A 17,404-nucleotide genomic window follows, 5' to 3' on the forward strand; every position below is an offset into this window, starting at 1 on the left:
GCCAACTTAATTTACTGGAGTCCATCCCCTTTCTCCTCCCAAACATTATAGATATACAATATATTAAAACACAGTCATGTTCAATAACAATCAATAAGAGATTAGTCTCAATTCATCTAATCCTCATGCAATTTCTACAACAGTTATAGCTATTCTCCACCGATAGCCCAAAACAAATATTTCTAAACCGATATACAATTTCCAAGATAGATAAATTATCCAAATTTCTATAGGTGAGAGGTAATACATATCCAACTCCACCATTTACATAAACATCTATTCAATTTCACATTCCCAATACCAATTTCATTGTTTATACAAAATAATTATTTGAAACATTTTAGGACTCCATTTCTTTCCAAAATCCAATCCATGTGTCAAAATCAACAAATTTAACACAACACATCATCATATTTACACCCGTAATCATTTTCAATAGTTTTATTTAAAAACCACTCTTTTGATTTTGAGCCAAAACCCTAAGTTTGTCTAAAATCCTCCAAATCCCAACATTATTTGCACAACGACAAATAGTTAAGTTAAAAATCATAGGAGAGTGTAGAAAGTCCCCACCTTAAGCTTAGAAGACCAAGGAAGAAGTGGATGAACTTCAAAGACGCCGAAACTAAGATCTATTCGGATCCAAACGTAGCCCTTGAGGTGCTCTACCTTTTCAACAAAGGCACTCGGGTGGAGAAACCAACGAATCTAGGTGAAAATGTAGAGAGAAAGAGCAAGTTTTAGAGAGAGAGAGGCTCTAGATCTAGGGTTTTGAGTGAAAAAGTGATGTACAAAGGGGCTGTTACGAACTGATATACACACAGTCTGCTCAAACGTAAGAAGTGTGCTCGAGCGTCAGACACAATGAATTGTTCCGCTCGAGCACAATAAGTGACGCTAGAGCACTAAGACACAATGAAAAAGAGCGACATCACTCGAGCGCAGATTACACACTCCCAGAAGTTTTGCAAACAATAAACCAACTCTCGAGTGCAAGAAAGGTCGCTCGAGCTGAGCCCGCTCGAGTGTAAGAAGAACTGCTCGAGCGTAGAATACACTCTCCTAGTAGTTTTGCAGACCTGCAAAAGTACTAAGAGTTTGCAAAATCTGGTCGAGCGGAGGAACAAAATTCTAGACAACAAAAGTTTGGAAACCAAGCAACCAACCTGTCCCAAACGCAATCACAACAACTCAATGGCCAAATTTAAGGAAATACAAAGGAAGCAAGATATGAACAATAACACGGAACCATGAAACCCGAGTCCAAGATGCAAAAAAGGTTGGGTTAAAACCGGAATCGCTATAGGTATTGTGTGTGTTTGCTTGTGTGTGTGAGAGTGAGAAAGAGAGAAATAATGCCTAATGAATTCAGTAGATTGTAGAAGATGAAAACATTGCAAATTTGTGGTGTAAATGGTAGATAAGGATGGCATGAAAGATGAAGAATGATAAACCCTTACTTCATCATTTTGTTGCCGCCTCTTTGTCCCACAAAAATTAATTTTACTTCACCAATTTCAGTGGATTGGGTCTCTACTCTAGCTTCTTTTGGTTTAACTCTTGGATTGGGTCTCTAACCTCAATATTTTGCTTTCCTCTGTTTCCTTATTTCTTCAATTAAAAAATAAAAAATAAAATAGTGGAGAATTGGTAATGCGGTGAATAGTAGTGATGTACCAAAAACAAATTTATTTACTTATTTATTTATTTTTAAATAAGTTTGTTCACACTTTAAATAAAACAAAATATCAATTTTGTTCCTTACATTTTTAATTAGATCAATTTCTACCTTTAATTTTAGATTATGTGTTCCAATGGATAATACCGTTAGTGTTTTTGATAAAAAATGATAACTGAATTGGTTGAGATTAATTCATTGAGTTAAGCAAATTTATACTTTTACCTAAAAAAGAATGACATATGTCACTTATATGCATATTTTTTTTATTAAAAATTGTTAACAATTATAAGCAACTGAAATAAATTGAGATAAATCTGTAAATTTGGAGTTAAAATCGAGTCAATTGAAATTATAGGAATGAAAATGACACAAAGACCAAATCATGTTCCTTGAAGTTTCCAATTTCATAATAAATGGCCCATTTTACTAATAAATCATCAAGTCAATTAACAATTTTTGAGGATATTATAAATTCATTTCAATTAAAAATTCAAGTAATTTTATCATTGTATAAGAGAGTTGTTAGAAATTTTATTTTTTCAGTTAATTCATATAAGGTTGTTAATCAATTTTGTACATGTGGCAAATAGATTTAAAAAAAAACATATTATATTGAGTTCAGTTTATTTATTTATTTATATTTATTTTAATGCATTTTTAAAAAAATTGGGAATATATTGACCTTTTTGGTTTTTTCAAAAAATGCCATTAAATAATTTGGAAAGATTTTGGTTTAGTGGCATTTCATAAAATGTCATAAAAATTATTTGTTTATGACACTTTTCACTCAATGCCATAAAAAGTTACTTACACCTACGTAGTTTAGTGGCATCTATTGATAAATGTCATTAAAATAATTTTTTGTGTCATTCTTTTTTAAAATGCCGTAAAATTGATATTACTAAATCACATTATTATTGTAGTGATGGGGCACTTCTTTATTGAAACGCCATTAGAGCCTTTTATGTTTGTGGTATTGTGACATTTTTCTAAAATGTGTCACCAAATATTATTTTTGTGGCATTTTCTAAAAACATGCCACTAGTATAGTGCCACTAAAGTGCGTTTTTGTTGTAGTGTGAACATATTCTTATTGAGTGATGATATATAAACATAAGTTTTACATAAAATTTTCAAACACAATTATATAGTTTAATGATGTCATTTCACTTTAAAACCAAATACCCATAAATATGATTTATATTTACAACAATATTACTATCACAACATTTTTATAATATTTTTTGTATAAATTTTTATACATGAATAGAATTTTTCATTTTTATTTCCATTTCATTTTTTTCCTCGACTATTCACCCACATTTATTACAGTATTACTAAACACCATCATTCACATTTATTACAGTATTATTAAATTTTTATAATTTTATATTTTTTTTGTTTTTGGTAAATTTAAAAAAAAAATCACAAAATATTATATTTCTTAAGTATATCTAGATTATATGCATTTAAAAAAAATAATTTCTTAAAATATTCAAAAAATTCAGTAAAAATAAAAAACACAAATTTTTTTTTAAAATTTTTTGTGCGAGTTAAACCAAAGAAAATGATTGTTATTTCTCTTGAAATGACATGAACAAAATATCAGCATTATTTTATTATTTTATATGTATAAAGGCTACGAGACAAATATGTCATTTTAATTTGATAAGAGAGTAAGTGTAATTTTTCAAACGTAAGTGAGAGATCTGTATTAATATAAATCTCATGTTGTGTTAGTGTAATTTACCCAAATAAATAAATATATATATATATATATATACCCTACTAAAAAAATAAATTATGAATTTTTAAGTTTGTCACTTTAAAGGGAAATTTTTTTTTTAAGGTCCCTTGTATTAAGATTTTATAACATAAAGGACATGCAATATTTTCATAGTGGTTAGGGTCCCTCAACATTTTTTCAGAGAAATTTCGACCTAGAGAAATTTTGATCTAGAGAAATTCCAGACAAATTTCTCTATATTTTGAAATTTCTCTAGTTTGAAATTTCTCTAATTTGCACAACTTTTCTAATTTTTTGTGTTTTGAAAATTCTCTGGGATGAATTTTCTCTGATTTGCTCACAAATTTTTGTAATTTGCTTATAATTTTGTCTGTGTATTTGACTAATTTTCTCTGGTTTGCTTATAATTTTCTCTGTGTTTTAACCAAATTAGAGAAAATTGTGTCTTTTCACAGAGGAATTTCATGCAACCTTTAACAAACACATACACAAAAAGAGATTGAGAATTGATAATGCTCTTACTCAAATTTATGCTTGTTTATGAGTTTATCCACTGGAGTAGTCAAATTGAGTATACTAACAAACTCATATGAACAAATATACATATATGACATAACTTTGGAAGCTGTGTGTGTGCGCATGCGAAATTTTCTCTAGCATTTGAAATATCTCTGACCACATTAGACTCCCAGATTTGTATGCGATAGCCAGAGAAATTTATAAAAATGAAATTTCTCTGGTATGTTGATTTTCTCTGCAATTTATCTGGCATTAAGATATCTATTTGAGATATGAAATTTCTCTGGAATTTCCCTTGGAGCTGTTAATTTTCTTTGGAATTTACTTACTTCTCCCCCCTTTGAGTTTCTTCTTCAAGTTAGTTGTGTGTGTGTAATTTTCTCTAGTATGTTGATTTTCTTTGTCACGAGATTTCTTTGCATTTATACTGAACATTTTGAAAGATTATGATAAATTTCTGTGTGATGACAAGAGAAATTTGATTTTTTTTCCCCTTGTCATGTTAATTTTCTATGGCCAAATCACACACTCCCACTTGTAATTTTCTCTGATCAAATCAACTCGAAATCAATAAACAACAAACACTTCTACTGCAAATCAACTTGAAATCGATGTATACAATTTTCTTTGGCATGTTGATTTTTTTTCTCTGTTATTCATAAAAAAAAAAAAAAATGTTGATTTTCTCTATCATGTGATTTTTCTACCTTTACAGTGAACATTTTAAAAAATTGGGCTAAATTTCTCTGTGTGATGGCTAGAGAAATTTGTTGATTTTCCCTGGCTAAATCACATACTCCCCTCTATGATTTTCTTTGGCCAAATCAACTCGAAATTAATGAACAATGAACATGTCTACTGCAAATTAACTTGAAATCGACTCTACGATTAGAAATCAACTTGAATAATGTTTCAAAAGCAAAAATCTCAACAAAATTACAAAAACGCGATTTCCAAATCACAAATTAAAATAAAAAATCTAATGAGAACCACAAATCAGAATTGAAAACCTAATGTGAAATCATAATCCTTACACAAATCAAATCAAAATCAAAATCAACGATAAAAAAATAAAAAACAACTCGAAATCAACTTCACTAGAACAACGAACAACGAAACCACAGAATGATGGCTATCTTACTTTCGATCAGAGGTTTTGAACGTTTGTCTATCCATAGAGCCATTGCTGCTTTGATTTTTTGCTTTGCTATACTGAGAGAGAGAGAGTAGGTTTAGAAGAAATTTGATGTCTATAATTACGGGTGATAGATCTAAGGACCTCACACTACAAAAAAATATATTGTAGACCTCTCCCATTAGTAAAAGTTAGAGAGTGATGTTAGACTAATTTTTTCCTTTAAAAAATAGATGACAATTATATTTTTAAAAATAGACAGTCTATTTTGTTTTTTGTTTTATTTTGTTTTTTTTGGTGACAAATGAAATAAATTGAATATGTTATAATTATCAAATTTATCTAAATTTTTATATGAATGATATAACATAGAGTGCCTTACAAAATGAACAATCCAAATTATTAAAACCAAACCTATGATGAGTTTCACGAGCTCGGACAACAGTCTCCCTCCACCTCCAATCATACTACTAAATATTTGACTACAAAATTAAAAATGCGAACGCAAAACTCGAAAAATACTCAACTCGTTGCCATTATTCCTATATAAACTGATAGCAAGTGGTCATGTTCTCTTTTTTTTTTTTTTGTCAAGAGATAATTCTATTTACACATCATAAAAAATTTCAATAAACACTATTTATATCATTCGGATATAAATTTTTGAATAAAAATCAAATGTTCGAATATAAATTTTATGAACAAAAAGTAATTATTATGATATAAACAGTTGAATATAAGATATATTTGAACAATTTGCTTTTATTTATCAATTTATATAGGGAGATTTATTAGAAAATCTTTTTTTCAAGTGTTTGTATTCCAATTAGTCCATAAGATATTCTTATTTTTCAATAAGTCCTATTATTTGAATATTTGATCTACCAAATCCTAATTCCCATATTTAAAGTATTTTATGAATATTTGTACCATTGTAAATATTTTTTGAACGGTTAGCAATTTGATGATGTGAATATTTATATTTTACAATGTGAATATTCACATTGACGTGTGACTGTTCACATTGACAATGAGAACATTTATATTGACATGTTAACATTCACATTGATGGTGTGAACATTCACATTGACGATGTGAACATTTACATTGACAGTATAAACATTCACATCACGAAACATTCACATTATAAATGTGAATATTATTAGGGATATTTTGATAACTATGTCACTCATAAGACTTATTAGAATATAAAAAAATAATGTGAACTAAATATAATATAAGTAGATAAAAAGATATTTATGAAAAAATATCCCATTTATATATGAACATTTATCTTTTGTTTAAAAATTTATATCTAAATAAAATAAATGGTACGTCCCGAAGATTTTTGATGTGCGGATAGAATTTTCCTTTTCCAAGACCTCAAGACCTCAAGAAATTCATAGAATTCCACAACTGCCCTAATAATTATTACAATATCAACATCAACAAATTAAATTACCTTTCATTTCTCGTTTTCCAATATTGCAACAAGTAGTTCCAATTATACCTCTTTGTTTTTAATAATTAATGCCTCATTTGGAAAAAAAAAAGAAAAGTTATGAGTCAATTACACTGACACCCCCTAAAGTTTATATTTAGGCCTCGTTTGGGAACAGGCTAATTTAGTAACTTTTTGGCTATTTGGTTAAAAAGATAGGTAAAAAAAACTTGTATGTTTGGGATGACTTTTTTGCTAATTACGAAAAGATGTGCAAAAAGTAGAGAGAAAAGAGAATCTTTGACTTTTTGGTATGAGTTGTTGGCTTTTTGGCTAATTTAATAACTTTTTAGCTAATTGGCTAAAAAAGTAAGTCCCCAAACGAGACCTTATTATAGTTTTCTCCCTCACCTTTTAGAAATTTCATCTCCTCCTGAGGTTTAAAGTTTCGTTAAAGATTCCCCCCTTAGCCTTTTAATTTTTTTAAATACCAATTTTACCCTCATTTGGTAAATTACATTGACACCCCTCACATTTTAGAAATTACAATCCCCTCCCTAAGGTTTAAATTAGCATTACCAATTGCCCCTGTAACGTCCTCAAAATAATACATAAACCCAACATTTAAGATATCCATAGACATACGAGAATAAAGCATATTTTCATTTATCAGAGTATTCATTGCAAAAGTATTACATGTTGACAACAAAAGTAAATGCCCTACGGGCTTACAACTTTTCAAGCCAACACTTGGTTACAAAAAGAGAGTACTAACTCAAATACACATTAAGCCCTTGGTTTGAATTTATATGTAATACCAAAAGAAAACAACAAAAAGAGCTATCAGCCTCAAAGGCTCCCAAGCTACGTCCTTGGAGGTGGCATATCACCTAAACCTGAAAATGATGTCCCATATAGGGTGAGCCAAAGCCCAGTAGAGATATACTAAACCAAATATGAGAAATAACTAAAACATTAGCATTCGATAGATGATTAACACTTGTAAACCAACTTACAACACTTTTCAGTTTCATGACAAATACGTTCATGTTTCATTACATCTCTCTTTACTTCCAATTCAAGTTTATAAATATGGCTCATTATCTACCTAAACAAGTAAATGAGACTACACTCATATCAAAAACACTTCCAATACTTCAATTATCTACGTTATGCAAACATAATCAGGATTTCGGAACTTTCACCCTGGACACTCCGACCAACTTAGTTATCAATGGAGTCCATCCCCTATCTCCTCCCAAACAGGTTTGAGAGTCCATTCCCTATCTTCTCCCAAACCATGGAGTACATCCTCTATCTCCTCCCAAACAGTATACGTATACAATGTATTTAAACACTTATCATATACAATGATCAATCAATACACAAATTCGATATATTATTCTAACCGTCATATTCAATGACATATTCAAGGTGATCAGTTTCAGTATTTCCCTAATCAACATATAGTGTCTACAATAATCAAGACTATCCTCCACCGATAGTCCAAAGCAATTATCTCTAAACAGATAATAAATTTATCAAACAGACAAAATATCAACATTTCCATAGGTGAGTGATTGACTAATCCAACTACACCATTCAATCCCATAATTTCCCAATTTCATGAGTTTCAACTCAATTTCACATTCTCATATCTTTTCTAAATTAATTACACAAATTAATTAATCACATGAATTTAGGGCTTTTCCCCATTTTTCCCAAACCTTGGCCCTAAGGCTCATTTTCATCAATTCAACAACAATAGTTCAATTTTCCAAAGTCTCACATATACATGGGGTTTTTAAAACACAAAACCCCTTTTTATATAATTTCAATACAAACCCTTACTTTTCCAAAATTACCAAGCAACACCATCTATCCAAAATACCCAACATTTATGTCAAAACTCATAGAGAGGAGTAGGTTATCCCTACCTCAAATGAAGAGACCAAATGGAGAAGATGAAGAAAACTCGAAGTGCTCCGAATCCACCGTTTTTCAGATTAAAGTGAAGCCCACGCCACCCTCTATCTTCCTTACAAAGAGATTTGGGTGGAAACACTCTAGAAGTAAATGAAATCTTAGAGAGAATGTATATATAGAGAGATGGAGCAGCTGATCTAGAGTTTGTGTAAAAGAGAGGATGAAAAAGTGTTTAAAAAACCCGCTGCTGCAAACTGATATATTCGAGGCTCGCTCAAGCGAATGAATGGTGACTCGAGCGACCAGACACAAAGAAACCTCGCTCGAGCCAACAATTCGAAGCTTCAGGTCTGCAACCCAGAAGCACGCTCGAGCGAGGAAACACTCGCTCGAGCGAAGAAACCCAAAACATAGTCCTCGCTCGCTCGAGCGAAGGAAAGCTTGCTCGAGCCAAGAAACGCAACCTTCAGGTCCAAAACCAGACGCAGACACAAGCTCGAGCGTAAGACTTCTCGCTCGAGCCAGCAGACACACCCCCCTAACTCTCGCTCGAGCGAAGGAACCCTGGCTCGAGCGAAGGAACTAAAACATAGAGCTCGCTCGAGCGACAAAAGCCTCACTCGAGCGAAGACACCAAAATCTGGGCAGCAGCCATTTGTTTCAAAACACACCCAACCTGTTACAAACCTTGTCACACCCCAAATCTGGGCATGACCGGCCGTGGCCCACAGGGACTTAGCCCAAGGCACACGTAAGCCTAAACATGAATCCAAAACCATAAAGAATAAATGTGATGATAGCCCAGAAATAAATAAATCAACACTCAATCCAGTGACATACCACAAGTGAAAAACAAGTCATAACCAACTTCCTAAAAATATATATATACTAAATGGGACACAAACCGCCCACAAAATAAAATAATTCTAAATAAAACTCATCCACAATATATGCACAAAACTCGACAAAGCAACCTAAAACAAATTAAATAAATGTCCTAGAGGTCCATGTAATTGAGTCCCCGCTACGCCATAAGTCCACTATAAGTCCTTCTAACACCTGGAAATGGTAAACAACTAAGTCAACTGATAGCTCAGTGAGTAGCAACATGGATAGTAAATACAGTTTTGAAAACAGGGTTTAATTCCAAAATAAGATATATATCACAGAAACTAGATTGGCATACAGTTTGGTAAATACAATCTGTTTCAAAAAGAAGGTTCCACAGTTCAACACTTAAAATACTCATGTCTCGCAAGAACATGATAAACAACATTTTCCACTTAAAACAGATTATAACATGAACACCAATAATTTTCTGGGTACCAATAAAAATAAATAATCTGCCACACAGTTCTCAAGGCTATAAGCCCCGTTGGATCCAATACCGAACTAAGAGTCATCCTCAGGGTGGCACCTGGGTCTTTTCTCAATGACAATCCGATTGAAGGTCACCTAGTTGTTTTTAAAGGTCTTTTCCTTACAATCGTTGAGCACTAGAGTCATCAAGGCCCAACCCGGATCTATTCCCTAGTGGCCAGAGTCACCACACACAGTGGAATAATTTCCTTGGACTAAATACACACATGGTCCCAATAATTAATACACATAAGTTTCGCAAAACATGGTAGTTCATCATTATAAACATGAGACCAAAACAAATAGTTTACAGTATGCCAAGTTCACACATGTTTCAGAAATAATTTGATTCAATTGATAATATAATAATTTATCAAAACAGTTTAGTCTTGAAACAACAATTTAATTTTTCAACAGTTCAGGGTAGGGGAACATTTATAAAAATACGTAGCATGAAACTACTCACCTGGAAACGAAATAATATAATCCTCGAATAGAGTATGAAAGTCCAACTAGTGCCCTGAACCAATATGAAAACTACACGTCACTACTAATTTAAAAATACTAAAGAATACAAACTAAGTAACCCCAAACTAAAGCGCACTAACACGGCTCAACCCAACTCACCGTTACTCTTAAATATTACCTAAGTTCATGTTCTTCAAGGTTTAAAATCACCCAAGACATGGGTTCCGGTCAAAACTTAATTCATTGTGACTTTAAGATAAAACAGAATTTCAAACAAGCCTTCCCAACCTATTCGCTAACTTTGAAAATTACAAAACTCACTCCACGTTATTCGAAAAATTCCAATAACCTCCAGATATGATCTAATATATCCTAAGTTTCAAACCCAATTGGTTTCACTTGATTTGCTTTTCAAAATAATTATCTATAATTTGTTATATCCAAACAGGTTGTTTTCTGCAGCACTTTAAAGAAATTGACGGTTCTCTTAATGTACATGAGCAATCAATGCAAGGCCAAAAACGTACGAAACTAGACTCGTAACCGGTTCTAATGACACTAATTTGATAATTTTTGGATTTATACCCAAAGAGAACAACACTCCCGAATTTACTGTTTCGGACTGGTTTCCTGGACAGATTTGAATACCTCAATTTATATGGATTTTGACTCCCAAAAATTATGAAAAAATTCAGATATGCAATTAAATACGTAATTGATCTACTGTAAAAATTTCAGATTAAAATTCATCCGTTTGATATGGTTTCTTGATTTTTAAAGTTTGCGATTATGTGCAGAATTTTTGGACTAAGATTCACACCGATTCTTTATACATGAATTAAACTCCATAGATTTCTTAACAGCATATATATATATATACACAAAATACATACACCTACAATCTCTCCATCAATGAATTAAATAACAATATTATTAGGATAAAGAACAAAGAAAGAAGAGAAGAAAACCTAGGAGGCCACACAGCACAACACACCCAAAGCTCTCCTTCTTGGCTACAACAATAATCTTGATGATTGAAAAACCCCTCTCTTTCCTTCATAAACCCACTGCTGCTAGGGCTGCTAGTGTTGTGGAAAACAATTATAACAAGAGTTAGGGTTTGTGTTTATTTCATTTTATACTAGTGGTGGGCACACATAGGTCAAATAGATAGATAAATATACAAAATACATATATAAGTTACATGCAACTCAAATGGTAAGAGCTTAACTTATTAATTTTGTGGTCTAGAGTTCAAGTCACACCCTCTTCTCCATTTTTTTTTTTTAATAATAAATCTTGCTTCTAAATCAATGACTTTCACCATAAATTTATTTTAGGTTTAAAAATTAATTAAAAGATCCTCCAATAATATTTAATTTGCACCTTAGAATTCACTACCAAAATATTTGAGATTGTAATATTATTATTTAATTATTTACTTAATTTTTATATTTGGGTTCTCACAAACCTGCCCAACATCTCCTAAAACTCAAATACAAAGAATTAAAGGACGGAAATGAAACATATGCAACAGCCGACATCCACGGAACCGAGTCCGGAATACAACAACCAATGGAAGGAAAACCGGGATCGCTATAGCCTCCTCGGTTAGTATTAGTTGGAAAAAAAAATCATTGAAAAAAAAATTAATTAAAAAAAAAATTGTTAGTAAAATTTTTAAATTTTTGTTTAAAAACCAACGAAAACTAAGGTAGCGTTTGGTAGAGTTTTGTAAATGTGATTTGAGAGTATGAGTTGTATTTTGAGTTTGTGTGTTGTGGAGTTATGATTTGAGTGTAGAAAATTTGTTTGGTAAAGAGTTTTGAAAATAGTTTTGGAAAAGAGGTTTGATTTGAGTGGGGAATTATTGATGTGACATTTGATATGTGATACAAAAATTTACAACTCATAACTAAACATACAATTCAAAATTATTTTAAAGCACATAAAAAATTAAAAAAATTTCAGAAAATTTTTTTTCCGATTATATAAATCAATTGCAAAAAAAAAAAAAAAAAAAAAATACTGTTCCGGACAGCCGGCCGGACGACCGGCCGGACGTCCCCTTAGCAAAAATTTTGAAAAAAAAAACAGAGCAAAAGAGCGGCTGAGACAGATTTGGTACAGAGCTCTCAGCAGAGCTTTTGAAACGTGATTACAAAATCCTAAACAAACGTCATACTGAAACACAGGTGTAGAATCACGTTTCAAAAGCACAACCAAACACAGCCTAATTTTTTGAATTTACGTTTTCTCCTCAATTTAAAAATTGAGACAACTATTTATAAACCCAAAAAATTATCAAACAAGTTTTTATGACAATTTTTAAAATTTTTGTAAATATAAATTGAAAACTGAAAACGAAATAGTTACCAAACAGGTCTCAGATGGTCAAAATGTCGTAAAATTAACAAATAATTAAATAAGTTACCAACGTAAGAAATTACTTATCAAAAGATTCTTAGGTTATGTATGATTTGATTTTTAGAATTTTTTTTTAAAATTAAAAATTAATTTGGTTAAGAAATAAAAAATAAAAAAAAATATTTTTTAAACGAAATTATTTTTTAAAAATTATTTTTTTATTTTTTATTTCTTAACCAAATTAATTTTTAATTTTTAATTTTTTTTTAAAAAAATCAAACCATACATAGTCAAAGAATCTTTTGATAAGTCATTTCTTATGTTGGTAACTTATTTAATTATTTGTTAATTTTATGATATTTTTTCCATCTGAAGCATGTTTGGTAACCATTTCGTTTTCAGTTTTCAATTTATATTTACAAAAATTAAAAAAACTGTCATAAAAGCTTGTTTGATAATTTTTTTGGTTTATAAATAATTGTCTTAGTTTGTAAATTTGATGAAAAACATAAATTCAAAAAATGAGTTTAATTTGATTTTTAAACAAAAAATTAAAAATTTTACTAACAAATTTTTTTTTAATTAATTTTTTTCCAATGAATTTTTTTTTTCAATGATTTTTTTTTCCAACTAATACTAACCGAGGTGGCAATTGGTAATATTACTTTAAACCTTAAGAAGAGGATTGTAATTTCTAAAATGTGAGGGGTGTCAATGTAATTTACCCAATGAGGGTAAAATTGGTATTTAAAAAAATTAAAAGGGCTGAGGGGGAATTTGTAATGAAACTTTAAACATCAAGGGGAGAGATATAATTTTCAAAATGTGAGAGGGGAACTGTAATAAATATAAACCTCAAGAGGTATCAGTATAATTTACCCAAAAGTTATTTTATTAACTTTCTAAGTTTTTATGAAAGGAAGTACAAAAAAAATTAGAAAGAATGACATGATTACTTATAATGACTTTTTAATTTTTTAATTAAAATATATAATTATCAAAAGAAATCTAAATATTCAACTCAGTTCATGTGCCATGCAAATAACAGCTTCTTCCCATCAACACATTCTATACTAAGGAAGGAGTATTTTTTGTGATGAATTGCATTACATACACTTTTTCACTTTTAAAATTTAAAAAAAAAAAAAAAAAAAAAAAAAAAAAAAAAAATTGGTCCTTAATTGTTTCTAATTTAGGCCAATAACCAACAGAGGTTCAAAATTTGACATAAAATATCAAGTGTACACCACATAGTGTTCGGAATTTTGATAAAAATAAAATAGAATCGTTACTGTTCAGTGTGTTTGATCGTTACAAAATTAAAACAAAATAAACAAAAATGCTTTAGAGCTTTAATATAGGAGCTCTAATAGCTCTAATGGGAAGGTGGGTCCCACCCTGATGTGATGTTTGTGCCTTGTTTTGTTTTTTTTTTGCTTTGACACATCATTAGAGCTCAAATTAGAGCTCTATATTTAGAGCTCTCTATCATTTTCTCAAAATAAATGTTGCTTACTTGATCATTACTCACTCCATTTCAAAATAACAATTCCTCGTGGAGAATTCAGTTTTTTTGATAGTACAATTATTATATTTTAAAAATATTAATTTTTCAAATTTATCCTTTGATAGTATATGTTTTTGAGAATATCAATTGTTATAATTATATTTTTTGTGTTATTAATGAATTTAAAAGAAGATCAAAATAATAAATTTATATTATTTTATTTATTAATTTTTTAAAAAAAATTAATATTTTGAAATAATAAAAAATAGAATGAGAGATTAATATTTTAAGACGAAAGGAAGTTGTTTCAAGTTTAAGCCGTAAATTACTTTTTCTAACATAATTAATGTTTTTGTAAGCCTATATATTCGTAGTGATATTCTTTGAGATGGCATATGCATATAGGTTGTAAATTTGGCCCGACCCAACCATGTCCACCTGTGCTACAGGCAGCGACGATGATTCATGGGCAGTGGCCCGGTCGCCGTCGGAGTTACGGCAACAGGGGCTTACGTGATATGCTATCCGCTGATCTTTACGTTTTCGAAGCCAGGTCATGGGAATCATTCTCAGTTAGACGATGAAGGTACCAACAACAACAATCACAACAACGATCACAACAACAAAAACTAATAGTAACAGATTTGATTGAAAACCCCCAGATGATTTTCAAAACCTTCAAATCTGGCTCCAATTAGTTCGAAATCCCTGAAAAATAAAAACACTTCATCAAAAGCTGTTTAGATCTGTAAAGGGGAGAGAGAGAGAGAGAGAGAGAGAGAGATGTCAGATTGACTGTGGATGAGTTTGTGATCGTCAATGATGATAGAGACGGCAGTGGCACTGAGATCGACGATGGATGAGTAGTCGATGATGGAGGTAACTGCGGCGTTGAGATTGGTGAGAGAGATAGAGAGATAGAGAGTGTGAGATTGAGATCTGATGAGAGAGAATTTTTTTTTTTGATTAAAGAGAGATATCGAACAATGAGAGAAATAAAAGGGTCGGGCTAGAGAGGTATTTTGGTTAATAACTTATCCTTATGGACATAATAAATTAAGAAAAATGATTTGTATGAAGTGAAAAAATTAAGAAAAATGATTTGTATGAAGTGAAAAAAGTGAACTTATCCTTACTTGTATGAAGTTTTTCATAAATTAAGAAAAATGATTTGTATCGAACAGTGAGAGAAATAAAAGTGACTCACATGCCCCCTAAGTTTTTCATATTTATACTATTTCACTTATATATGAAGTTTATATCTTTTGTGTCCTTTATAAAATTATAATAGTGCCCCTCCTTAAATAATGAAAAATTCGTTTTAAAAATTTTAAACGTGCTCTATTATATTTTTTTTGTTCATTCTTTTATACCCTGGACTGGAAAGTCAATGGTAAGAATTGAATTAATTGAACATTTTTTTTTTTATTATGGGATTTGTTTAGTTGATTGTTTTTCTCCATAATGGGATTTTTTGTTGAGTTGATTAATAGTGTTGAATTTGTTAATCATAAATTCAGTTGGGTTGTTGATCGTGGATTTCTAAGCTATATTAATGTAATTTTCATGATAATTGTAATATTAAATCTCAACAATAGACCCTCAAAAAAATGTATAAATTTAATAGTATCTCGTTGTTTATTGTGTGGTTTTTTTCCCCTTCTTTTCAATGATGTGAATAATATGTGCCCCCTTGGCCTTGAATTTTTAGCTCCGCCACTGCATGTGGGCACCTGGGATGCATGTCTATGCTTCCTATATTATCATGGTCACATTTGAGTGGTGTTTATCATCATCATCTATTCTTATTCACCTTCACCCTGTCGTTGTTTATAACTTGATTTAAAGGGAGAGGGTGTGGCGTGTTTGACAGGTGGACACATTCGTACTCATCATGTCGGTGTCAGACTTCACTCTATCTTTGTTTATAACTTGATTTGAAGGGAGAGGGTGTGGCGTGTTTGACAAGTGGACACATTCGTACGCATCATGTCGGTGTCAGACACAGACACAAAATCCATTTTGGAGTGTCCATTCTTCCTAGGTGGTTCTCATCCTCTATCCAATAAAATGGAAATGGGTTTCCAAGTTTTTTTTTGTATATCATCTACCATAATGGTAGTTGTCTTCTTTTTCCTGTAGTCATGCTTTATTTGGAGGTCAAAAGTTTTTCATGCCCGGACTGAAGGTCTTCCATCTTTGATAGAGAAATGTTGTCATACATATATTTGACAATGTAGCGTTATTCATCTAGCTTCAGATACTTTCCTCCAATGCAAAGTAAGTTTGTCAGCCCACCAGCATCAGTCCAACATCCTCATTGGATCGATTGTAATGATGTTGCAACATCGTTGATAGGTGGCGTCATCACTTATGTCAAGTTGCGGCCTCTTTGTGCAGAACAATTTCTCCATCCACATAATGAGACATCAGTATGGATGAATTCTATGCCAAGCAATCCTCATCTTCTTTCTGGTTCTTAAACCCTGGAAAGAACGAATTATTTCCTTGTTCATTTGATTCTCCTGCACTCGCCTTTGAATTCCATTGTGTTCTTAATACCCTGTAATACACTATTGTACGAATGGAAAGCGATCTGAAAGATCAGTATTCTCCAGTGCCAATTTCCCGAATTTATATTTCAAATTGACTTGCTTCGACTCAGTTTTAAGGCAATAGCTGACCAGAGCGATGTCTTTTCCACAGTCGTAATTGGATGTCTAAATTGTTGAACACCTCCCTCTTTTAGTTCTTTGAATTCAACAGTTTAAACTCAAGACAGAAAACAAAGCTTGGGGATCAGAACACCCTAGTTTGAGGGAAGTTCACTTTCTCTGAAGGAGCCACAAACCCCTACAGTGCACACATTTGCAAGCCAAGCAATTCATTCCCTCAACCTATTCTGCCATTGTTTTGAAAAACAGGCAAGGGGTCATATATCACCATCAAACTGTAGGCTACATGATTTTTTTTTTTTTTTTTTATTTTCTAATGGCAGCTTATCTTGGTGTTTTTTAGTTTATCTGTACAATGGTTTAAAAGCTGGGGCTGTGAGGCCACCAAAAAAAAAAGTGGAAGTATAGTTTTGTTCCGGGTTAGATCAGCATGGGGTAATGATCGTTTCTTATGGTAAACAAATGATACGTTTGGTTCAGCAAAAGAGTTATTTGTGCCTGTGTTGTTCACACTAACTACTTACGTCCTCTATAGCTTTTTATGTTCTGTGGATCTGGCACTTGCAGGTCGAGCTGAGG

The 17,404-nt window shown here is 31.5% G+C and overlaps 1 long non-coding RNA gene across 1 annotated transcript; it reads right to left on the reverse strand.

Annotated features, from left to right (window-relative positions):
• Window positions 1-9,309: 9,309 nt before the first annotated feature.
• On the reverse strand, window positions 9,310-11,384 carry LOC145807744 (uncharacterized). The gene is made up of 3 exons (XR_014351099.1): window positions 11,245-11,384; window positions 10,275-10,328; window positions 9,310-9,508 (listed from the first exon to the last, which is right to left on the reverse strand). It is a non-coding gene; the product is annotated as an uncharacterized LOC145807744 (long non-coding RNA).
• Between the last annotated feature and the right edge of the window lie 6,020 nt (window positions 11,385-17,404).

Source organism: Camellia sinensis, chromosome 14 (genome assembly GCF_055761805.1).
Source record: "Camellia sinensis isolate YWXY chromosome 14, ASM5576180v1, whole genome shotgun sequence".
NCBI lineage: Eukaryota > Viridiplantae > Streptophyta > Magnoliopsida > Ericales > Theaceae > Camellia > Camellia sinensis.